At 63.5% G+C, this 24,935-nt stretch overlaps 1 protein-coding gene across 1 annotated transcript in view; it reads right to left on the bottom strand.

The window, feature by feature from the left end:
- Positions 1-12,947, bottom strand: part of FAT3 (FAT atypical cadherin 3) — a 123,255-nt gene extending 110,308 nt beyond the window's left edge. Inside the window, 2 exon segments of the mRNA XM_037504725.1 lie at positions 915-1,054; positions 12,912-12,947. The gene's annotated coding sequence lies outside the window, so the exon portion shown is untranslated.
- Between the last annotated feature and the right edge of the window lie 11,988 nt (positions 12,948-24,935).

The following is a 24,935-nucleotide window of genomic DNA, read 5'->3' as shown; positions in this document are numbered from 1 at the left end:
CTGACAAGAGCGGCTGAGAGGCCACTTCTGATGGGCTGCTGGGCACAGGTGGCCGCCGTCCCTCCCGCCCTTGCGCCCAGCCAGCGGCTCATGGGGCAGGCACGGCCCGCGGGATGGCCGGGCGTCCCTGGCTCATGAGGAAAATGCAGGAGCGCTTGCTTTTGGATGGCGAGTGAGAGTGTCCCCAGAAGCAGGGCGTGGCCACCCCCTGGCCATGTAAGATGTCCCGGGGGGCAGGCGCCACAAACTGGCCTGGAAGAGCAGGACAGGCAGGAAACTGACCGCACAGGGGCCCACCCCAAGCTCCCTTGAGGTCAGTCTCACAGGCTCCAACCATCCCTGCCGGTGGCGCTCTATGACGGGGTCTTGCGGGGCAGGAGAAGCGCCTCTCTCGGGGACGCAGCCCCACTCTCCCAGCGGGTGCTCCGGGCAAGGCCCGGGCCAGCAGACGCCCCGCGGAGACACCGCGGGTCAGGGAGCAGAGAAAGGGCCAAAGGCGTGTCCCTGAGAAGCGTGCGCGTCCCTGAGAAGCGTGCGCTTGGTGCAACATCTCGCTCCGGGGACATCTGCCAAGTCCCTGGGAAGAGTCAGACCCACCCTGGGACTGCCGTGTCTGACAAGCGTGTCCGGTCACCCCCACACAGTCACTCTGGGTCTCCCCTGCGCGCCCAGACCAGCCACGCCAGGGGTGGGCTGTGCTCTCTTGGACAGGCCTTCCCAGTATCTCGGCGTCTGCACAGCCCCGGGTCTGTGGGCTGTGGAGAACCCCTGCCCTGAAAGAGCACGGGAGCAGCTTCGCAAGGAGCCGGCAGCTCAGCTACGGCCGGCAGCTCAGGCTGCGGAGGCCCGTTCAGAGCGGGGAAGAGAAGGGAAGCAGATCGCAGCTCTGCAGCCACGCGAAAATAGAAACTTACCAGACGAGCAAATTTAAAAAGCCCTTTAACGCAGCCAGTCGCACTCCACGACGGCGCCTGGTTCTCCGTGCCTGGCGTCGGGGTCCTCCGGCGTCAGCAATTCGTAGCACGTCTGTACATCAGGTGACATCAAGCTGGAACTGCAGACAACGAGGTTGAAAACAAGTATGATGTGTATATTCACTGCACGGGCCCATGTTTTTATAGAAAATATTTGCAAGAAATGTTACAAATGCAAGCAAATAAAATATCTATCTAAAAACAGCCTTTTGGGCCTCCCTGGTGGCGCAGCGGTTGAGTGCTGGGCTGCGAAGCTGCCCGCAGCCTCTGCAGCGCCGGTTCGATCCCCGGCCGCATGGCGCGCAGACCTCTCCTGCCGCCCGCTGCTCCCCTCAGCAGTGGACTTCGGTCCTTCTGCCTGCTCTGCTACCCGCTCTGGCTCTGGCGGATTCTCTCACCCTCCCGCGCTTCTGACTGTACCCAGTGCTTGTATAAATAAATAAATCTTAAAAAAATAAAATAAAAACAGCCTTTTGCAGTGATAAACCACCCGAGACAGCAGCTGCAACTCCAAGTCACCTTGGCTCTGGGCGCACCCGGGAGCACTGGAACCTGGGCCGGGGCACTGGGCCTGGCCCCGGGGCTGAGCAGCAGGGGCAGCCCTGGAAGGAGCCGGGCCAGCGGCTCAGCAGCCAACAAAGAGTTAACAGTGGGCTCAGTAATGTGAGCCGCAAGTTTGGCCCAGGAATATCAAGTAGATACAGGGGCTGGAGTAGCTGCTAAAGGGATGACCTCCTTGAATCCCATTTGCATAGCAATGAGGTGTCACAAAGGCATTAAGGCTGAGACTGCAATGCTGCTTCTAATCCCTGCTTTATTTTGTTGTGACATGAAGCAAACTGCTTTTTAAAGTAAAACAGAAATGATTCCAGCGAGGTGGGGGCCGGGGCCGGGGCAAACAGAGGCGGATGATAACACGGGCTGGAAAATAGCTACGCAGGGGCTGCCGGGTCACTCTGTGAGCAAAACCAGCTGAAAGAACGAGAGTATTTGCTCCCAAGGACGGCTCCAAAGTGAGAGCAGGTAAGCTGCTGGTTGTCGTTAACTGCCACGTGGGGCTCGGGCCAAGAATAGTGCGCGTCTCCTCCAGCAGACACAACAGCGTCAACACAACAGCCGAGCTCACTCCCAGTGTATCTGTCACAGCCTCAGGCTGTTGTCTGTAAAGATGCAAAAACCTCCCATTACGGCTTGGGGTTAGTTTCTGTTTGGTTCCATCTCACTTTGTTCAAGGAACCACGTCACCGCAGCCAGCGCGGAGGGAGGCCTTCCCGGGCCTTCCTTCAAAGCCTGGAGGGAGTACCACGGCTGACGGCCAGGGCAAGGACGGGCGAGGACGGCAGCCTGTGGCCAGCCCCATGTCACCCCCACGCTCCAAGAGAAAGGGAAGTGCCTGCTGGCTCACCTGGCCGCCCCGCCCCCAGCTGCCGGCCCTGCAGACTCAGTCACGGGGCACTCAGGGGACCTGCTCCCACCGCCCCACCACCCGCAGCCTGGGAGTAACTGCCAGAGAGCCCAGGTTTCCCTGGTTTCTGTCAGACGAGCAAGGTGAGCCCTTAGCCGCGTGGTGCTCAGATCCCTGAGTGGCACAGAAACCACGAAGCTCGAGTTTGTCCCCAAACTGCGTGAGCCTGCTCTGGGCCATGAAGCCAGGGCTTCGAGGAGCCCCCTCCTCGAGGCAGGAGCCAGCGAAGACCCTGGACGGGGTCCTGGGACAGGTAGGGAAGCAGGGGCCTCAGCCGGAGGGCAACTGTGGTCCAAAGAGTCCCTCGTGCAGACCAGACCCCTAACCAGGCCACGCCAGTCTTACATTTTATCTCCCGCCATGTGGCTGAGAAACCAAAACGAGAGCGCAGCAGATTTCCCAGCTCTTGACCCGACCTGCTCCACACGGGCGCGACCACAGGGGCTGCTGCACCCTTAGGGGCACCCCCCCAGACCCAGGCCCTACAACGGTCAGGCAGCCCCACGAGCGACAGATGCTGGCCGGCCCTGGGCTCCTCTGCCTGTCAGCTTGCGGGCTTGTGTCCAAGGGGGCATCGCCGGTCACTGTGGTGCCTGGAGATGCTGGACTGGCTTCTGCCGACCAGGCTCAGGCCAGACGCAAGTCATGTGGCCTGCTGGCCGGTGTGTGAGGCTCGAGCCGCAAGGGCCTGTCTGTCCCACGGGACACTGCAGGCTCCCAGGATCACAGGGCTCTTCGGAGGAAAATTTCAGCCCTCGGGGAAACCTGACTGAGGCTGACACACTCCAGCTCTGCACTGAGACCTGCTGGGCAGGAGCAGAGGTTTGTGGGCCCTGCTGTCCACAGAGCTGGGTTCAAGTCCTGGCCCCTCACAAGGGCCTGTGCCCTCACCTGTGCCACCCTCCAGGGCACCGCCAACTGGGATGAGAGCACGTCCAGAGGCTGACGTGTGGACACATGTGGCCGTTTCTCCCCCCGCTGTCCACCAAACACCACCTGTAACTTCTCTCCAGGAGGCCAGGTTCCTCCGGCTGCCCACGCCGCCGCCCCTGCTCGCCTGCCTGCTGGAACGTGCTCTCAGAGCTCTGCCCGGGCGGGGCTGCAGGGCCAGGACACGGGAGCCTCCACCAGACGCCCGGCTCTGGGAAGCAGAGGGCTGCGGCTCGCCCTCCTCCAAGTCCTCCCAGCGCCCGCAAGGACACTGGCTCCTGTCCAGCCCTCATCAGGGTGTTAATAGCAACAAAAGCCATGAGTGAGGCCAAGAAAAGAAGTGAAGCCCCCAGGCCCCAGCAGAGTGGCCCGTGCAGAGCGCCCGGAGCCACCCCCAGGACCACGCTGGAGCGCTCTCGTTGTCTGCACGGCTGCCCATGCCCTCTCTGCGGCGGAGGTGACACAGTCGCTCCTGAGACTGGGCACCCGCAGGCGCCGCAGCCTGCCGGAACTTCGATGAAGCAAAGGATCAAAATGCCCTTTCATCTGAAGAGCGGCGCATCAGCTCTCCGCCGCTGTAATCACTCTCGATGACTTCCCCGCTCTTGATACGGATTTTTTTTTTTTTTTTTTTTTTGGCATAACAGAATCCGACTCCAATCAAGACACACAGCGCCCGGCCAGTGGGCATGATCCAGCCACACCACCCTGCAGGCCTCAGACAGCCCCTCCTCACTGCAGTCACAGGTCAGTGGGGCCGTGGCCCGCAGGCCCCAGGAACAACAGGGAAGATGCGGACCCACGTTTGCCTCCAAGCGAGAGCCCGAGAGTCTGGCGTCCAGTCGCCTGCTGGCCACAATAAGCAGCCGAGAAAGGACAGCAGGACGACCCACAGGCTGCCAGGCCCGAGTGCAGAAGTCCCCTGCCAAGCATGCCCTGGCCCAGCGGGCTCCCGCGGGCTCCCAAGCGCAGGTGCTTATGGGAAGCAGCACCGCACCCCTGGCCGGGCTGGGGCTCGTCTGCAGAGCTCACAGGGTGACAAAGGCCTAAGCCCCGGGTGCGTCCCATTCCACGTCCCACTCAAGAAGCAGAGTGGATCACTTTCCGCCACTCTGTAAGAGGGTGGTCCCAGGAAAGCGGCGGTTCCAGCAAGGGAGGGTGGAGCTGAGCAGGGGGAGGCTGGAGAGGAGCCTGGGGAAGGGAGGAAGCGGGACGGGCCCGCAGGAGCCTGGAGGAGGCGCACGGGGCAGAGACACTGAAGAGGCTGCGCTGGCTTCTCAGCCTGGACAGGCGCCAGGGACCTGGGCACGGGGCGGAGACGCCTGGACAGACGGGGGCGAGAGACGTGGGGAGGCTGACCGTGGCGGCCTCGACCTTCATCTTGATTTTGCTCTTTTCCTTCCAGACTGTCTGGCCCCTCCTGCCCCTGTCCTGTGGGTCCCCACCAGGAGGTGCCCGAGACGGGGAAGGTTCCGGGCCTCAGCGGCCCTGCTCTGGGCCAACCCTGTTCGACTGGACATTTACCCGCGAGGAAACAGATAACTCCGGGTGCTTCATTTCAATATGTTATTCTTTCCCGTTTTTTCTCCTTTCTGAGTTACACGTGAATTAAAGTCGGTTTCCATCAAAGGTCTTACACGTTTGCCTTAATACAACAAGTGACAAGATTTATTTAGAAGAGACAGCTCTGGGGTGCTAGGGTGTCCTCTCCCTGCCCTGTACAGCAGGACAGTCCAGACCTCTGACCCACACCGTGGCCACCCCCTTCCCGGCCAGTCCTCAGACTCCCGGGCCTGCGCGGAGAATGCCGGGCCGGGTCCCGCAGGACTGGCCTCCTACCCCACTGCCGCTGGCCAGACAGCAGCTCCGCGGCCCGCGACCAGCGAGACCCGGCGGCCTCTGCGGGCACACAGCCGGTGGAGCCACCGGGGCTCAGCCGCCCAGGCCTGGACTGGAAGGGCTCTCGGCCCTGAAACAGGCCGCCTTCCCCGCGCACCCTCCTGGGGGTCACGGTGAGCCTACGCCCAGCAAGCCTGGCTGGACCTCGGCGGCGGCCTCCACGCGTGTGCCGGAGGCACCCCATCCCTCTGTCAGGCCACAGAGGGTCCGTGAGGAGCCACAGCCCCGAGGGGTCGGCCGCCCAGGGCCTCGGGGCTGGCCTCCAGCGGTGGTCAGGCTCATCCCTCGTGCCGACGTCCATGTGTGCACGCGTGGGAGTGGCCCGGTGCAGCCAGCAGGGCCTTGCACAGCGCGGTCACGAGCCGGCGCCAGGGAGCCAAGAGTGGCCCGGCCGTGAGGAGGGCACCTGTCCGCCAAGCCAGGCCCGCGGAACCGGGCACCGCCCTGCGCGCAGACAGGCATGGACGCCAAGCAGCAGCTTGGCCGTGGGGACCTGCAGATGCGCAGGAGTCGCAGGCGACGACAGAGCCGCGGCGGGGTGAAGGGCACCGCGCCCGACGCCCCAGGCGAGGGGCTGCAGGGGCGGCTACGGGCGTGCCGGCCTCAGCCCAGCTCCCTGCGCTCTGCACTGGCCTGCTCTGCCCTTCCACCCTGGCCAGCCCGCCCCGCAGCCGCTGAAAGCAGCGGCCCAGCCCCGCGGGGAAGCACCGGCTGCCTCTGAGAAAGCTGATCCAGGAAAATGTAAAGTTAAAACACAGATACGTTAAGGAGAAACAAACTAGCGTTTGTAAAAGAATTTTTACCACAAGGTCTGCTTAAAGGAACAGTGAATTTTCCCTAATTGATGCATTTAAAATGTGATTTGCTTTGAAAAATGTGATTTACACCAGCTTAAAAACATACCCATTGTGTGCGGCAGCCCGGGCGCACTCCCTCTGATGGCTGTAATAAGCGCCCACGAGCTGCCGGAAGTGGCAGATCCCGTGAAGTGCCTGCCCCCCCCTTGGAGTGGAATGTGCCATCAATCCTGACGGAAGAGAGAATGCCAACCGAACAAACCGCGCCTGCTGAACACAGCCTGGGCGTGAAGTGATTCACGCAAATCATCGCACGTGAAGAACCTACGTTTGCAGAGGAAAAGAGGATCTAATTATTGGGTAACTCGGGGAGCTCCAGGAAATGGACCCGGCAAGCTGGTGTCTTGGCCTCATGTTTCCCGGCCTGGGGCCCGGATCGTGTGACCTCGGGGCGGCGACTGCACAGGAGGAATGTCCCCTGCTCGGCACAGGGACCTCCAAGGCCGTGACAGCACCTCCCCTCGAGAGCAGACGCTCTGACGTGGCTGCCCTCGCCAGTCCTTCCCGGCCCACCTTCCGGCGCCCCACCCCTTTGAGAAAGGGGTCCGGGGGGAGGGGCTGTATCTCCGCACATGTTTCAGGCGAGGCCAGCGAGGGCGGCGGGAGCGCGGTCCCCTGCGGCGTGGGCCAGGCATCCGGCCAGGGTGTCAGTGGCCTGCGAGATCAGGCGCGCGGCCCCAGACCCGGGGCTCCGCTGTGCCGCAGGGGAGCGAGGCCTCGTGACTGGGCGGCACCCTCAGAAGACGGGGGCTCCAGGAACCAGGCCACTGGCCGTGTTGTCACCAGATGGGCGGCCAAGTTTAGGCTGCAGACAGGTGGTGACGAGTCCTCCCGGATTGGGGACAGTGCTTCTCCTTCCCTCAGCTGCGCGCAACACCCCCAAGTTGTTTCTTTACCGACTGTGCTGCCTTCAAGCGTTTACAGCCACCACACGCATGGACTACATCCTGTAATAAGGACGTCAAAATAGAAATGCACCCCCGTCTCCAGGAGAATGGGGGCGCTTCCAAAGCAACATCTGGAGTCAGGCTTTAAGCCACGGAACCATCACCCATGTGTCGGGAAAGCCCCTGGAGAAGTGCAGGACAGTGGTGCCCCGGCCGGCAGGCGAGTGGACAAGGGCCACTGACCGCGAACAAGAAAGTCGTCTCAGGGGTCACTGCAGGGCTGCTGGGACAGAGACCGCCACGCCATGGCCCTCTGCAGAGGCCGTGGCCGGGCCATGGCCTGGGGACCGTGCGTGCCCACATGACGGAGGTGGAGGCCCACAAGAGGGCGGCCCGGCGGCCCAGCAGCTGCAAATGCTTCCAGAGCGAAGCCGGCCACCAGCGGAGCCTTTTTGTCAGCGAGTCCAGAGGCTGGCTCGCCGACTGAGGCCTCTAACACGGCGTCTGATGGCGTAGACTCCCCACCTGGACAGTTCTCAGCTACACTTCCCCACGGAACTGACATCCTGGCAGGCCCATGCAGGCCCAGGACACAGTGGCCAGAACCCCAGTCATCTCTGGGAAACCGTTACTGGGGAACATTTTTGTGCCCAGAGAGCCAGGTCCTGCTTCCTCCTGCTTCCTCTGACGTTGTCAGAGTCACCTGCAGCGGCCGGCGCTGAGGCGACCCTTTCGGTATGGGGAGGTTTGTCTGATGACACGCCCGGCCGGGGCTCCATCACACACCGACTCCGCCCTCCCCGGCACCAGCGCTTCAGTGCGTGCTGAGGCCCAAACCAGAGACCCCAAGGAAGCCTTAGAAACGGACCCCAGGTGTCCCAGATATTAATCATACTTAAAGAAAACCAACTCGTTTGTATTAGATGCTCAAGGTCTCAAAATAGACCAAGCTACCGCTACCCCTCCCGCTCCAAAAACACAGCCTCATTCTGTCTTTGAAGAAACCACACACGGAGCATCTTCCTGTTTAAAAAATGACATTTATACTGCCATTAAGCGCGTTCGTCGCTGACCCGTGTTATCTGGCGGGTGGTCGGAGGCTCACAAGTACTAAGCAATGGCTGACGATATCGAGCAGCATTAATAATGTGGGGTTGGGGCCTCCCTGGTGGCGCAGCGGTTGAGCGCTGGGTTGCGAAGCTGCCCGCAGCCTCTGCGGCGCCGGTTCGATCCCCGGCTGCTCCCCGGCCACCCGAGGAGGGTCCCCCATGGCGTGCAGACCTCTCCTGGCGCCCGCTGCTCCCCTCAGCAGTGTCCTTCGGGCCTTCTGCCTGCTCTGCTCCCCGCTCTGGCTCTGGTGAATCCTCTCACCCTCCCGCGCTTCTCACTGTACCCAGTGCTTGTATAAATAAAATAAAAAAAATAAATCTTTAAAAAAAAAAAATAATGTGGGGTTGGTTTCAAATGGGAAACACAGCAGCAGACCAGTTGCTGGTCTTGCGCAGCGCCGGAGAGGCTGCCGTTCTTACACTGCTGGGATTTAGTGTAGCTGCAGTCCTGAAGTTGCAATTAAACTTCAGTCAACTTTCACCGCAGCCGCGTTCAACGGCGGGGCTTACCTCTGGTGCCTCGGAAAAGAACAGTAGAGCACGAAGCCCCGCGCTGCTGCTGGCCCCTGCTCTGCAGGCACCAACGCCGGCGCGTCCCGACGCGCCTGGGTGAAAGCCCTCACCCTTCGCCGAGTTCCCGGAGCAGCGTGAGGCGACACACCCGCTGTCTGGCTTATTGCTTCATGTTGAAAGTCTGAAAGCCGAGCCCGGAAGGAGAGCGCACGCCAGAGCCCGCGCTAGGTTTAACCCGACGTCCTGACCGGGCCCAGGCGGGCCGCGAGGGCGGGAGCACGCCTAGTGCGTGTCCTGGGAGGAGCCGCTGCCCGGCCCGCGCCCTCCCTGCGGCCTGCGCGTCTCGGCCGTGGCTGGACTGCAAGCTCCTTGCGGACAGGACTCCTTTCCCCAAGTCACCTCTTGTAACGCAAATTTGGAATTAGGTGGAATGCAGACCGCAGAGCAGGAGTGTGGTGTGGGGAGAAGAGCTTCCGTGCTGGGGACCTGTGAACCTCTGCCTCTCGCTGGCAGCTCCTGGGCCGTGGCGTCCCGCCTGGAGACAGAGCCAAGGCCGAGCCCAGGACACCAGGCAGACCCTGGCTGTCAGCAGAAGGTGTCAGCCTCTGGGCCGCGGCAAGCGCCACACCGCGGCGGGCAGAAACCGCGGCTGCCCAGCCTCCTCCTCCAGGCCCGGCCACCCGGCAGGCGCCCCAGCCACCACAGGTGCCGCAGAGCCCTTTCGAATGGCCAGCGGAGGCCCAATGTCTCCCTGCCCTGGACGGGAGGGAGCTGTGGCCCAGGCACAGCCTCTTGACCTTGGCAGGCTCCTCGCCCTTGGCTCCCCAGCGAAAGCCACTGGTGGCTTTAAAAAGCCTGGCCCTGGGCCTCAGCCCAGGGATGGTGAGTGACTTGGACGGGATGAAACATGTGCATTAGTTGTTTAAAAGCTTCTAGGTGGTTCTCAAGTGCAGGCCATATCGAGTGTTTCCATTTTAGGATCACTTTTGAGACCTCCGGATGGCGTGAGGACCCTCCCGGAGTTAACTGTGGACTAGCAACAGAGAGCGCCAAGAGCAACCCGTGCGTGTTATAAAAAGAGCAAAAACCAACCATTCTTTGACAGACCTGCTAAAAGACAGCCCATTTGCACCATGACTTTGAAGATACCGCCAACAGGAGATTGTTGGACGTCCGGAGTTGGACGGGGGTCCCACAGCCCTCCCCAGTCACACGCACAGCCCTGGGAGGACGGGGCTCCACACCGTCCCTCAGACGCCCCAGGCTCCGCATTCACACACACCTGTGCGGCGGAGCGAGTCTTTTCACCACAGGGAGGCCTTGGTCACTGGGTTCTGAAACCTGCTCTCTCTCTGCGATCTCCCTGATTACCCCCTCAGTGTCCACCTGAGTCCTGGACAGGGCTGAGAGGAGCGCCGGCTGGGGGGCAGAGTCTCCGCCAGAGGCGGGCCAGGGCCAGCAGCGGGCGGGGCCGGCCTCCATGTGTCCTCAGCACCTCAGCCTGTCCACGCTGAGAAGGACCCTTTTTTTTTTTTTTTTTTAGAAATGGCATGTTTTCCTGAAATTGCTCTTGAAAGAAATTCGGGGTGAAGGCTTGCGTGTAATGAGAGAAGCGAGCTCATTGGGGCGTGCTGCTCCCACCTGGGCCAGCACTGCCGGGCTCGCCCCCCAGGAGAGAAGGGCCGCCTCAGGGCTGGCCTCGGCCGCAGCTATGGGGGCTCCGGCTCTGACCCTGCACGGGGGAGGGCAGGGGGAATCCTGAGCCCACAGGGAGGAGCCCCGCAAGAGACACCCCCACGCGTCGGGCCCCTTTCTTTTAATGCCCCCCCAGTGTTTCTCACGACCAATCAAGACGAGGGCTCGTCCCCAGTCGCCCCAGCAGTCAGTGGAAATGGATGCGGACAGCCCCGGAGCCCCTTCCCCCGCCCCGGGGAACAAGCGGACCCGGCCGGCCGCGGCCCGACCTCGCTGCAACGGCCCCTTTTTCCTCGGGGACACGACTCACGGGCCAGCTCCCAGCAGGCGTGTCGGAGCCCGCGGCGCAGGCCAGGCCGGAGGCCTCACCTTCCACCGCGCCCGGCCAGAGCCGGGGCTGCCCTCGGCCCACCGCGAACCACTTGGCTCCCGAGCAGCTCGGCGCCCCGGAACTGCCAGTCAGCAGGGGCTGGGGTCTATTTCAGAAAATCCCCAAACGACAGTCGGGAACAGAACAAATAAGCCGGGGGGAGGGCGGGGGGACGGAGCCCTGAGGCCAGCCCTGCCCAGGGAACGCGCCTGCCAACGCGCCCCTCCCCTCCGAGGGGGCCAGCCCGGCCCCGCCCAGGGGTCTCTGGGGGGCTCGGCCGAGACAGCGCGGGGGGGCCTCGCGGGAACCCGAGTCTGGCCGCAGCACCCACGTGCGCGCGGAGGCGGCGGAGCCCGCCTGGCCGGACACGGCCTGGCTCCCGCCGGCCCGCGCTGCCCACCGCGCCGGCCCCGCGGCCCAGGCCGGTGTCCGCGTCCCCTTTGTCTGGGCCCGGTTCTCTCCGCGGCCCTTTATTAATCTCGGGCTGCTCGGGGCTCGCGCAGTCTCCGGGCTTCGCAGAAGCGCGGTCCCCCCTCCTGCGCGCGGTCCCCCCTTCCTGCAGATCACCCGCGTCACCACCCGGGCAGCCTCCGCGGACGCCGCCGGGAGTCCTCCCGCCCGAAGGCGGCCCCGCGGCCCCGCCGGCCGGCCTCGCCCGCTCCCGGAACGCGCCTGGGGGGGGCGCGGGGCCGGGTCTCACTCCAGCGCGCGCGGTGGCCCTCCCGGCTCCCCCGGCACCCCGGCCCGGCCCGGCCCCGCGGCGGCAGCAGCGCCCGAAACCCCGGGCCTGGGGAGCCGGCGGAGGGCCGGGCCGGGCCGGGCGGGGGCGGGGGGATGGGTCTCCGGTCCGCCCGGTGCCTGCGGCCTCCCCAAGGACCCGCCATGGCACCGCGGCCGCCCAGCCCGTGGGCACTGCCCGCACCGCCCCCCCCGCCCCCCCCCCCCGCCGGGCCGGCCCCGCCCCCGTCTGCCGGCGCGGAGGCGGCGCGGGGCTCCCGAGCGGGGAGCGGGCGCGGGGGTGCGCTCCAGCTGGGGGGGGCGGCGACGGCGGGGGGGCGGCGGCGGGGGTGCGCTCCAGCTCGGGGGCGGCGGCGGGGGGGCGGCCAGAGGCGCTCGCGCCGCGGGGGCTGCAGGACCGAGCCCGGCTCCCGAGGCGACCCCCGCCGGCCCGGCCCCTCCGCGCGCTCGAGCCGGCCGCAGGCAGCCGCCGCGCGCACGCGGGCCCCCGCCCCCCGCGGCCCCCCGCGCCCCCCGAGGGCGGGCCGGGACTGGACAATGAAAGTTGCCTTCGGCGAAGCCCGCCGAGGCCCGCGCGGCCGGCCGGCGGGCTCGGGGCGGGGGGGACGCGGCCCCGGACACTGGCGCCTTCCCCGGCGGCCGCCCCTGCGCGCCGCGTCCGGGGCCACCGCAGCCCCCGGGCCCCCGGCGCCGCGCCCCTCCCGGGCGCCCCCAGGACCGGCGGGCCGGCGCCTCCCCCCGGAGACCAGCCTCCGCGGGGACCCCCGCCCCCGCCCCCGCCCTGCCCGCCCGCGCCCCGGGGAGCGCCCCCACGCCGTCCGCAGCCGAGTGCCCCGACCCCGGCGCAGCCCCCGCCCGGCCCCGCGGCGCCCGGCGCCTCCATCGGCATCTGCGCGGCCCGCGCGCCCGCGGCCTCCGCCCGCGCCCGCCGGCCCCGGTCCACCTGCCGCGGCGCCCGGCCTCGCGGCCCGCGCCCCCGCCTCGCGCCGGCCAACTTGGCCAACTCGCCGCCCGCCGCCCGCTCCCCGCGCCCGCCGCTCCCTGCGCCCGGCGGCGGCGGCGCGAGCCGAGCCCGCGCAACTTCGGGAGGCGAAAAGTTACCCCCGCGCCCCCGGCCCCCGCGCCCCCGGCCCCGCGCCCCCGGCCCCCGCGCCCCCGGCCCCCGCGCCCCGGCCCCGCGCCCCCCGCGCCCCCAGCCCCGCGCCCCCGGCCCCGCGCCCCCCGCGCCCCCGGCCCCCCGCGCCCCCGGCCCCCGCGCCCCCCGCGCCCCCGGACCCCGGCCCCCGCGCCCCCGGCCCCCGCGCCCCCGGCCCCGCGCCCCCCTCGCCCCCCGCGCCCCCGGCCCCCGGCCCCGCGCCTCCGGCCCCCGCCCCACGCGCCCCCGGCCCCGCGCCCCCGGCCCCCTCAGCCGCCGCGCCCCCGGCCCCGCGCCCGCGGAGGGCCGAGCCGGCGGCGCCCACCCGCAGCCACGCACCGTGCTCGCCGGCGCCGCTCCGCTCCAGCGGCCGCTGCCCGGTCCTCGCGCGCTGGCCGCTCCCGCCGCAGTGCCCGCGCCCGGCTCTGCCGCCGGCGCCGCGGAGCGCGCGGGGGTCGCCGCCGAGGGGGCGCGGGCGGCGGGCGCGGCCCCGATCCGCAGCCCCGCGCGAGCGCAGCGCGGCCTGCCGGGAGAGCGCGGCCCCCGCGTCTGCCGCGAGCCCCGCGCGGCCCTCCCGGCCGGCCCCCGCCCGCCCCGCGCCCCGCCCCGCCCCGCGCCGTCCCCTCCCCTCCCCTCCCCTCCCTCCCCTCCCTACCCCCTCGCGCGGGCCGGCGGGCGCCGGGCGCTGCGGGGAAGCCCGGCCGGCTCCGAGCGCGCGCGCGGGCGGGCGGGCGGGGCGGGGCGCGGCGAGGGGGGCGCTCGGCTGCGGGCGGCGCGCGCCTTCCCGCCGGAGAGCCCGGGCGGCGCGGCTGGGGAAACTGAGGCCCGGCGGCTCCCGGCGGTGGCGGCCGCGCCAGAGGGGCCTGTGGCCGGCGGCTCGTGAGGACGGAGCCAGCCGGAAGGCCGCGCCCCGACAGAGGCGCTCGCGGAGGGGCCCCTGAGGACTGCGGAGGCCGCGCGGCGGACCCCCTTCCTGGCCGCCCCCCTTTCGCTTCTGTCAGAACTGGGGGGGCTAAGGGGACCGGCGACTGGCGTCCCCGGCGTCGCCACCCGTCGGCGCCGCCCCGCAGTCCCGCCCCGCCCCACGCCACAGGCCGGCGCGCGCTGCCCCTCCTCGAAGCCGGGGCCCACGCGCGGCCCCCGCCGCCCCGCCCCGCGCACGCGTGGGGACCCCGCCCTCCCGGACTCGCGCGGGCCGGCTCGCGCCCCGGTCGGCCGACGGTCCGTCCGTGTGGCTCCGGGCCTCCCGGGCTCCTCCCCGGCCCCCGGCGGACGGTGCTCCGGGGCGCCCGCGTGGGCTCCGCGCCCCAGGCAGCCCGCGGGACAGGCCGCCCCTCAGACTGGTTGGAGGCGCCGCGCCCCGGGCCCAGCCTCCGGGCTCACAGGCCGCGGGCGAAGGGGCGCCGGGCGGGACGCGCGCGTGTCCCTTTCGCTCCGCGCGGCGCGAGGCTCCGTCTCCAGGTCGCCCCGGGCAGCCACAGCTCGTCACGGGGCGGCCCGTCCCGCCGCGGCCGGTGACTCCGGCTCGTCCGCGCCCGCGCCCAGGTGAGCGCCGCGGGCCCCACGCGCTTCTCCCGACGGCTCCGGGGGCGCGGGCCTGCGTTACACACCTAGAGCCGCTCTGCGCCACGCACGCTCCCCGCACAGACGCGCCCGCTCGCCGCGGCTGCGCCCGGAAGGCCCGGCGGGCAGAGCCCTCAGGACTGGGCTGCCGGCGGCGCCCGCAGGGCCGCGTCCGCTGTCTGCAGAGCGGAGCTGGGCACAACCGGAGCCCGAATGGACTCGGACGTCGCCAAACTCGTCGGAGCCCGCCGCCGAGGGGGGGGAGGCGGCCTCGCGACCACCGGGGACCCAGCCGCAGGGAGGACGAGGCCTGCGGAAGGCGAAGGGGCTGGAATGCGCCGACGGGCGCTGGCAGATTCCAGATGAAACGCGGCCGTCAGGGAATTAAACGCATAACTGCAGGAATTTTTTAGAACTTCAGACCAAAAAGATCCCGTGACCCGGGAACATTTTTCAGGGATGTACCTTAGAATTGCAGGGAGCTGATGCTAAAAGCCACACTGGCTTTGTCTTTAAATATTCTTTTGGGCCTCCCTGGTGGCACAAGGGGTGACGTCCCAGCACTGTGAAGCTGTCTCAGCCTCTGCAGCACGGGTTCGATCCCCAGCCAGGGAGCAACCCACAGGGCGCAGCAGACTCCTGTCTCCCCGCGGCTCCCCTCAGCAGTGTCCTTCGGTCCGTCTGCCTGTTCTGCTCCCCGCTCTGGCTCTGGGGAATCCTCTCACCCCCGCACCTCTGGTCTGCACCCCAGCTCTTTAACAACAAATAAATAAACATTCTCTTGAAATTCTCCACAGAGACTTCCGCCTGCCACCGCCCCCCAGTCTCCCCCAGGACCCCACCCTAGCTCACACCCCACCTTCCTTCGCTGCCCTGCCCTGGTGTGGGTCAACCCCAGCCCACGACTTTGAAACAGCCACCAGCCCAAATGGACAACACGGCTACGATTTTCACCGACAGTCGTCATTATTGGGGAAATTTCTTTAAACACCCAGGTCTTTGGCCATGACCCTCGCTCCGGCTACGCAGAGACTAACCGTAAGTGTGACTTCTGGCGCATCCCACACATCTGCAGCCACAGGCCCTGCAGTCCACCCCGTCCCCTCGTGCACGCACTCCTGCGTGGCGGCGCCTGCCGGGGCCAGCGCTGGGGAGAGGTCAGGGAGCAGGGAAGCGCCTGCTACGCATCAAACGGCAGCGGCAGGGTGACAGTGGGCACATCAAGCTGTGGGCTTGTACCTCCCTGGACTTCCTGCTTCATCCTCAGCTGACCGCGGCAGCGAGCACCCAGGACGCTCACAGCTGCGCCTGCTATGTCTGACACCACATGACAGTGGCAGACGCCATCGAGGGCCTAGGGCTTGATGGTTTCAGGATCCCATGTCATTACCTTCACCCAAAGTTTCCTACTTACTGTAATTAAACCTTCTCCTCAAGTATCCCAAGATGAGACCTTAATTTTTCACGAGCACGGACGCACTGCCCATCCCTGCAGCGCTCCGGGCACCGTCCTGAGGCCACCTCGCACCTTGCGGGTCTGGCAGGCGCCACGCGGACGCACTCCCGAGACAGCCTCCAAGTTTCAAGTGCTGCCCTAGACCCCGGCGCGGCTTGGGGTGCGTGAGGACCCCCAGGCTGAGGCCACACGCTGGAGCCGGTGCTGTTTGTGAGTGACCACAAGTCCCAGCCATGGGGAGCCCGGGCTCCCTGCTCAGCCTGACCCTGCTCGCTGGCTCCGTGCTTTGTCCTCAGCCTCTCTCGTCCCTTCAAACAGTCATGCGCGCACAGACAAGGCCTGTTTGCTGGAGCACCTCAGTCACTGACTAGCGCAGAAGAGAAAGTTCCGTAGGAATCCGCCCAAACTCAGAAATCCCAAAACCAAAGGGAAAGAGCCTTCCCACATGGCGGATGGGCCAGCCACAGCCGTGGCCTGACCACAACTGGACCAGCAGCACCGGTCAGAAACCCAGGACACGCACCTGTTTCAGCCACGGAAGCGTCTGCTTGCCTCGCTTTCAGACACCCCAGCTCACAAGTTCAGGCCCTCTGGGTCTCACCGGGCCAAATGTGAGCCAGGAATGTCAGCGCAGCTTTTTGCGAATGAGCTGGATCCAATTCTTCACACAACATCGTCACCGGGACCAGTTCCACGCGTCCCCAGGCTGCTGTGGCAGGAGCTGGAAAAACATCCCTATTTTCATATCTGACTAGTTTTTCACCCAAAAATAACCACTTACCAAATACAGTCGATTTTTCAGTGAAGGAAAAAAAAAAAACTACAGACGATGAAGAAGTAGCAAGTTCAAGGGGCTGATAATAGGATGCAGTTGTTTTCCTCATTTCAAAATCTGCCCCCATAAATTCAAACCAGATTTGTGGGGATTGAAAGCTCTTTCTCTGGCTCTAAATCAGGAGTCAATTTGCAACAAGCTGCTTCTCACCACACTCTCCGCTGGGTGGGTCAGGGCATGGTGGGTCGAGGAATCATTGACACCGAATCACCCGAGACCCGCCGTGAACGAGGGTGGGAGTTGGGGTGTCTTCCTGTGAAGACCCCAGGTGCGGCCCCCGGCCCCGTAAGGCTCACAGGCTCTCGCCTGCTCCGCCAGCCTGTGCCACCCGGGCCCCACCCAGTACCTCCTGCCGGTTGAGGAGTGTATGTTCCTGCCTCACCTCTGCGGCGGCGGCTCCCTCGCCTGGCTAGTCCTCCCTGGTCTGTGTCCATGTCTCTGGGCCTGGGAGTGTCTGGAGAACAGACTTCCTCTGTGCTTCTGAGGTGAGCCTTGCAGGGCGGGAGTGCAGCTCAGGGCCGGCCTGGGGATGAATGAGTACAACTCAGCCTGTTTGTTTGAGTTTTCTAGAAAGTGCAGAGACTGGCATCCCCATCGGGGCCCTATGCTATGTTAAGTTTTCTAGATGAGAGCTTGAATGGGGGCTTCTCGAAACGTGGCCCCAGCCGGCAGCATTGTCTGCCGGGAACTCCTTAGAAATACAGATTCCCAGGTCCGGGGCCAGCCCGGGAGCCAAAACTTCCCGAGGCAGAGCTCAGCCATTTGGATTTTAACCAGAACATTCGCCCTCCTGATGCTTGTTAAAACTTGAGAACTGCTGGCGAAATCGTCCTGCTCTTACACCCAGGAGCCTCTGAACCTGTGACAAGGCCAGACGCACCCCCCACACACACTTCAGCCCACATGGGGCCCAGCCCCTCGCCTCATTGGGCTGGCAAAAACCGCCAGTTTCTTCCCTGCGCCCACGAGAGGTGCTGGGCTTGAGGTGCTGGCGCTTTCATGCGCCATTCCCTGTGCCGGGGAGGCCCAGCAGGGGGTGAAACTCCCACACTGTCTGGCTGGGCCCTCAGGGTGAGTCTGTGGGGCCTTCGGGAGACGAGGTCCCTGGAGGACAGGGCCAATGCCACCCCGTCAGCCCGGCCCCGCTTCTGGGTTTCACACATGGTTCCCCTGCTCCCTGGGTGCTCCTGCAGGACAGGCGGTGCTGGAGCTCCGTGGCGTCAGCTGCCCTGCTGCAGTGGCCAGAGCGCAAGCGTGTGATCTGGGCTGTGCTGCTGGCCTCCCTGCCACCTCCACTGCCCATCCCCAGGCTGACCATTTGCACGGTCCAGGGCTGTGAACGGCCTGGTACAGCCATGGGCTCAATCCTGCTCCAGGTGGGTGTTCTGTACACATATGCTAACTTCACACGGGGTAAGGCGTGTCCGCGGCGCTGTAACTGCAGGGACTTGGCACCTTACACGCCACCCACCACCGCCACGCCGGCCCCCGCTAGCCTCCTCGTGCTGTCAGCGTCCAGGGTTGTTTCTGTTCTGTTTGGCTCCACCAAGAGTGACATCACGGTGCTTGTTCCGAGGGCGCCTCCAGGTCTCCCTGCTGGTCCAGAGGTTCCCTGTGGGGGTTGGGCGCCCTGAGGCAGGAGGGGCTGCTGGAAAGCGTCTCCACTTCCTTCAGGTTATACTGACTTTTACCATTAACTTTTTGTTTTGCTTTTTTTTCCCACTCAGGGTCATGAGTTATTTAGAGCCCTGGTGCCAATCACTTTATTTGCCTCTAGGACAAAATCCATAGCCTCTGCCCCTCTGAGTTTGCAGAACATCCCCTTCCTCGGGACATCCCTGTGCGCCCGTTTGGGGTGACAGCAGTGGCCCGGGGGGGGCCCTTAGGCGGCGCAGTCCTGGAGCACCCAGGGCCCACTGAGCTCGCCTCTGCAGACCCGCGTCCCCATTCCTGAGGTGCTGCGCTCCGACCAGTGCTTCTGGCCGGGAAGCTGCCACCTGGGTGTGGACAAACATCTTGGGGTTGTACCAGACAGTTTGTCTAGTTTTCCTTCAGTGGAAACAGCACCCTCTGAACACCCCGAGTAGTATGTGTGCGTTAGCCACTACAGTTGCGGGGTTTATAAGCCACAGCGAATTCAGGCAGCGTCGGGTCTTCATGAGTGTGAGCACAAGTGCTACTCACGGTGGAAGTGAGACGGTCTGGGCAAGGGCAATTTCGAGCCAGGAGGGTGAGTTGCCCCAAGGCCTGTTAGAACAGCTGGACTGAGCCTGGGCTGGCAAGCCCTGTCCACAGAAACTGGCCACGCTGACACTGGGCACCCGAGAGAAATGAGCATCAGATCCTGACCAAGGCTCACCTCACGGGCCTGGAGGGAGGAGACCCAGAGCCCGCGGCTCAGCTGGGCGTCGCCGTCAGCCTGGCCCAGTGCTGCGGCCTGAGCCAGCTCTGCTGCTGCTCCCGCTTGAACGTCCCCTCTTGACTCCCCCAGCAGCCAGGCTAATTCTCATTTTCCAGTACTGGTTCCCTCACACAGGAGCCTCGAATAAAGCCTGTCTGGTTTAACTGCAACTAGCACTTTCTGGCAAATTCCTTCCCTAGAGGGCAAAGGCCCCACTCTCTTGGGTCAGGGTGTGAAAGAGCTGATCTGACGACATCCTGCTAAATGCACCCTGAGGTGCTTGGTAAGAACCAAGTTAGTTTTGGCCAAGTGCATCACATGGCACCCCGGGGACCTGCTTTGCTCCAGAGCTCCCCGGGCCGCCCTCTCTAGTTGAATCTGATTCTCCTCCGCCCAGGGACAGCACACCCCTGAACGCGGGGAGGCACTGGCCTTGTCCAGGGTGCGTCCTTGGAGAGGTGTCTAGGCCCCACACCTGCTCTATTGTACAGAGAACAGATGTTCGACAGGCACCTCTGAGAGCCGCAGGGGTCCCCTCTGTGGAGCCGGGTCTGCGCCTCGGCACCCCGGCTGCCAGCAGGGCTCCCTGTAGCACTTGGAGCAGCTTCTTGGAGCAACTTGATTTCTCTGGGAACAAGAGCAGCCGCTGCTGGGAGACGGCTCAGTCCCAATCATTCTCTTAGCCCCGAAGGACTGGGAGATTGGACTGACTGAGGGCGTGAGCGCCCCCACTGCGCTCCCATAGAACACACAGCCTTCCCCGGGGGGGCCGGAGCACGGCCAGGGGCCGGGAGCCTGGGCAGGAGCAGCGTCGCTCAGCCGGACACTGTCATCCTAACGAGAAGCGGGTCGCTGCAGGTCTTGCTCTAACAAGGGCTGATCAACAACATCCCTCCTAGTTCTGACTGCGCAGTGCAATCCCCAGCGTGGCCTAGCGCACTGGCTCTCGCCGCTCCTGCCCCGTTGCAGTCACCAAGAAATCACATCAGCAGTGAGCTCCGGCCCAGCGGCCGCTCTCACGGCCATGGCTACTCTGTGGAGCCAGTTCGCAATCTTGCCGGAACCCTTGACTCCAGCCCGGCGTGAGGCGGCTGGGCCCTGCCCTTGTCTCCAAGCAGCTGTCCCAGGTGGCAGAGCCTGCCCTGCGTGGACCCAGCAGCACCTCCCGGCAGAAAGGGACACCTCGCCGCATCGAGAGACTTGTGCCAGCTCCTCCTCGGTCTAGTCAATGGCTCCATACGTGTGTTTAACAGATGCCACCTCGCTGCCTGACCTGACCCCGGTGCAGCGGGCGCCTGCGGTGGGCGCTCAGCACAGGCCCGTGGGAGGCACAGGGGTGCTGCTCTGGCCCGTTTTCTGGCTCTCAAAATGCACCAGGCGAGAGTTCTGCTCCTAACAAAGGCAGGCGATCACGAGGAGCCTTACCTCCCACCCGGAGGCTCGCGCACAAATGGAAGCTTTGGAATATCTGGAAAATGAGCCGGCTGCATGCTGAGGTGGTCAGGGGAGCCTGGTGAAGAGGTGCAATATGTGCAGAATCTTAAGGGATGGGAGGGATTCGGAGAGGTGGGCAGAGCAAATCGGGCATTGCCAACGACACCTAAAAAGGGAGGATGTAAAGGCAGAGATGCCTAAGACCTGCTCCAGCAACAGCCAGCGGCACGCCAAGGGCACGAGTGGAGAATCGTCCTAGGAAGGCCCGGAGCTGGGGCTGGCATGCGGGCAGGGTCTGACTTCCCATGGCAGCTGAGAGGCCGGAAGGTTTTCAGCTGAAGTGGTGAGTGTTTGGGGTCACTAAAGGGCACAGGTGGATCCACTTTGAAAAAGAAGGCGCCTAGCGGTGCGGAAGACGAAGTGGAGGTGGGCAGCGGAGAGAGGCCTCCGGGCTCAGCCGCGCGGCGTCCCGGCTTGGGCAGCTTCCAATGGCCGCGGCCGTCTTCGCCGCACACCTGGCAGAACCCCGAGCACCTGCTCTGCCAGGCACTGGCCCCGACAGTACCGGGGTTTACTGTGCTGGGAGCAAAATCCACAAATCCCCACGTGAGCCCCATCCGTCCCACGAGCAGGAGAGCGGGCGGCCGCGGGAGTGGGTGTGCCAGCCACCCATACGGGAGGCGCTCCGCGGGCAGCGGCTGCACTGGGCGCCCCCGGGAAGGAGACAAAGCAACAACACATGCCCCCAGAGCCAGCCGCAGCCGGGCCCTAACCCTAACCCTGGCTTGCCCTCGGGAAGCCTCTTCTTCCCCCAGCATGGCTGGACTATGACAAGGAGGCCCCTTCAGGCCTGCATGGAGGCATCCCGGTGCCCCAGCGCCCACCAGGGGCAGCTCCCGCCCTTCGCAGTGCTCCACCCCCTCCTCCACCGGACAAGGGGGTGAGCGGGGTGCCACCCCGCTGCTGGGCTCAGGCCAGCTCTCCCAATGCTTCTGTTCCCCTGCTGAGGCCTAATTTTCTGACTCATGGACACCAAACGGAGCCACAGGAACGTAAGGCGGGAAGGTCCCGACGGCCTCTGTAGGGCCGCCCTACAGGCGTAAAGCCCCATTCTTGGGAACACGGAGTGAAGGAGGCCGGGCTGATGCCCAAGACATTGGAGATGAGAGGAAAGTAGGTCTCCAGCCTCTGTGCTACAATTTTACATGAAATGTGTATTGTGTCAGGGAGAGTGACGTGGAGGGCAGAGGCTAAGCCGCCCATGTGGCCGTCTAGCTACACCCCCGCGCCACCCACACTGCACCCGTCTGTTCCCAAATAGACCTACTTGGCTACAAGGCCCAACCGAGCCCAAGTCCACATGACAGTTCATCCCAACCTTCGACCCTTCCCTCCACTCGCTCCTTCACCACACGGTATTTAGTTGCTGTCCCTCCACGCTGAGCTCAGTCTTGCTTTGACTGACCATGTGTGAACAGAAACGCCAGCCCTTGCTCGTTTCCCACTGTTCCCGCTCTTCTGCGGCTGGCATGAGAAGAACGTGGCCAGCTCGCCCTTCACGCAAGAACAGGGAGCCCTTGGAGCAGACCCTCCCCAGATGAACGCGGACCAGGCCAGCTGGCCCCCAGCTGACCCCCAGATGCACAACCAGTAATTAGTGATTACTATTTTAAGTCGCCGGGCTTGGAGTGATTAATTGCAGAGCAGGGGCTGCGTGATGCGATGCGCTTTGTGTCTGCATCCCAAGCGCGTTGTTCCATCGCTCAGATAACCGAGAAGGAACCCTTTTGCTCTCGCGTACTATCCTGCACGTGATACGAGATCAGTCATTTTGTGGAATGAATGATTCTTTTTTTAAAAATTATACTTACAGGCAACTCTGATTTACACGGCTGATTCACACGTTTTAGGAGTACAGGTTCACATCTCTAAAAATGAGTTTTTCCATGTCTCAGTCCACCATCAAAGCCCCAGGAACCCTCCACCATCGCCCACTGGCCACTCCCTCTTGCCTCTCGCTCCTTTATCCTGTCTTCCACACAGTTCCCTTTGGCGGAATTCTCTCCTCGTTCCCGCTCAGCTATTTAATTTCCTACTCAACGTGCAAACCCAACAGAAAGCTCACTCCCTCTGCGAAGCCTGATCCAAACACAGAGGGAGCGCTCACACTCTTCTGTGTCCCTTGCTCTCCTGTAGGAGTCATCACATTGTGGCCACCAATTCGGAGCCTTTCCTCCCCGGAGAGAGTGTGAACACCGGCAGGACAGAACCGCCCCAGGTGACTCTCACCCCACGCCTTCCATTTTTGCTCTGACTTCTGGCTGACGTAGAGCCTAGCTAAGCACCGGTGGGATGGCCATGGAGGTTAAAGGAGACTTTGTTGGGAATAAAGGCCTGAAAGGTAGTCAGGGCTTCCAGAAGGTGGCAAGAGGGCAGTGTTGTGTAGGAAGGGGGACATCCCAGGGGGCTGCAGAGGGGGCTGCAGGGAGGCTGCTGAGCTGTCTCTCAAGGGACACCCCACATAAGGGTGTCTGTTCTAGTCCTCACTCCAGCACCACTTATCAGTGCTGAGAGTTTATACTGTCGGGAAGTGTTAGAGGAACCATAAGGAGCAAACTCTGAGCCAGTCGTTGCCGCACTGAATGGAATCCACCCCTTGATGCCTTTCTGGCTCCCCCCCATCTCCGCAGACAGGATCTCAGGTCTGAGAACCGCAACTTCCGCCTCGCCATGGACCTGACTTTTGGAGGGGGGGGGGAGTGGGGCGGGGCAGCTGGGAGTTAAGGGTGGAGGTAAGCAGCCACATAGGTCCCCAGCGGCTAAACACATGCATGCCCTTGCTCTCTTATTTCCCAGCTTCCACTCAAACTCTGATCTCAGCTTGGACGGTGCTGTGGTAGGACAGACGGCAGCCAGCGTCTCTCGTTCTCTCTCTTCCCTTTCCTCTTGCTCCCCTCATAAATAAAACTTTTTAATTTCTCTCAGAATGTCTGCTTTTTGGTCTTCTCCTGAGTTCTTAAGCACATGGGCGAGGACACAAAACCCAGATCACTCCGCTCCCCAGGTATTCCTGTAATGAAAGAGCCTAGAGAGCAAGTTGCTCCTGCCACCCACTGAAGGAACTGTATAACCCTGCAGGCTAGAGTCTCCCAGCACCCGGGGACAGCTCCTCCCTCGCCTGGGGCTCTGTGCCCTCACAGGCCACAGTTGCTACAGCCCAGGAAAGCAGCTTGGGGGTGGTCAGCTAACGCCTCACAGCAGAGACAGAAACGTGTCTCCTTTCGTGGCGCACACATGTGAAGAGAACATTCTGACTCTCAGACCACACTCCTGTGGGATTCACCATGAATACGTGAAAAGCTTAAAGGGCAAAAAGACCTTTCCTGCAGCCCGCTGCTCCCCTCAGCAGTGTACTTCGGTCCTTCTGCCTGCTCTGCTCCCCGCTCTGACTCTGGTGAATCCTCTCACCCTCCCTTGCTTCTGACTGTACCCAGTGCTTGTATAAATAAATAAATAAATCTTTAAAAAAAAAAAAAGAAATCAAGGTTACAATGGAAGTAGACACATGTTCACTCAAGCAATCAGAGGGTTCTTCCTGGAACGACTCAAGTGCAGTAACTCTTGGTTAAATTTGACCAGGGCTCACAGTTTTTAACCGTGAGGTAAGACTCGCAGCACGCTGTTGGGCTTCAAGAGAACCTAAAAACATATTTACACATGCCAGCAACTGTGTGGCCTCATTGGATACCTGTCCCCTCACGTGAGGGAAAGCATCTTTCTGCGGGTGTCCAGACACACCACCGTTCTTTCGTCTTTAGATCGTCCCAACTTCCGTTATTAAAGCCTGTTAAGAAGCAACGTCTTGTTCTTGGAAACTGTCTTCAAACAAAGAAACGTTTTCCCAGAGCGACCGGTTTCTTCATGGATGCATTTATTTTTATTTAATGAAGAGACTTTCTGCAGCCAAATATAGACTCAGCAACAGGTCAGCAAGGGCCAGGCACTCAGCCCAGCCGTCCTGAAGGTGCAGCAGGCCTGCTCGGAAGGGCACCCCCACCCACATGACCTCAGAGGGACGAGCCCTCAGCCTCCAAGTCCTGGCAGACAGAGCTTTACCTCTGGTGGAGACAAATATATTTACCCCTGGAGGTTTAAGTTTTACTGTGTGTAAAAAAGAGAATGGGAGTTTTAGTGCTTTCCATAGCCAATTGCTCCTATTAACTTCTTTAAGTCACATATGAGGAAAATTAAAGAAAGGCCATATAAATAACCAAATTGTAAAACATGTATAATAAACACCTCTAAATCAGAAGGGGTCATGAAATAATATTTGAAGCCTATGCCAATACCATGCATGTAAAACACTTACAAACTAGCATCCATGGCGCTGCCTTGCCCCTCCACGCCCGGGGCACGGCCTGGAGCTCTCAGCAGGTAGGGTCACAGGCACCCCCTCCCTGATTCACAGGGCAGTCTCTGGGTCTCCTGTATGCACAGTAGGGGTGGTATGTCTCAATTTATTGCAGCCCAGAAGCTCCCCGTTTATAAACTGCCCTCATGGTCTTGGTCCAGAGTGAACGGGCCTCCTAGAAGCCTGATTCAGCCCATTGTGGCGACAAAGTCCATACTCCTCTTCCAAAATCCACCCTCGGCTCCAAGGGTTTTGTGCTACCC

The sequence above is a fragment of the Talpa occidentalis genome, unplaced genomic scaffold, assembly GCF_014898055.3.
Source record: "Talpa occidentalis isolate TD23 unplaced genomic scaffold, MPIMG_talOcc4v2.1 talOcc4.12, whole genome shotgun sequence".
Lineage (NCBI taxonomy): Eukaryota > Metazoa > Chordata > Mammalia > Eulipotyphla > Talpidae > Talpa > Talpa occidentalis.
The sequence above is the reverse complement of the archived record's forward strand: the minus strand, read 5'-3'. Positions and strand labels throughout refer to the sequence as shown.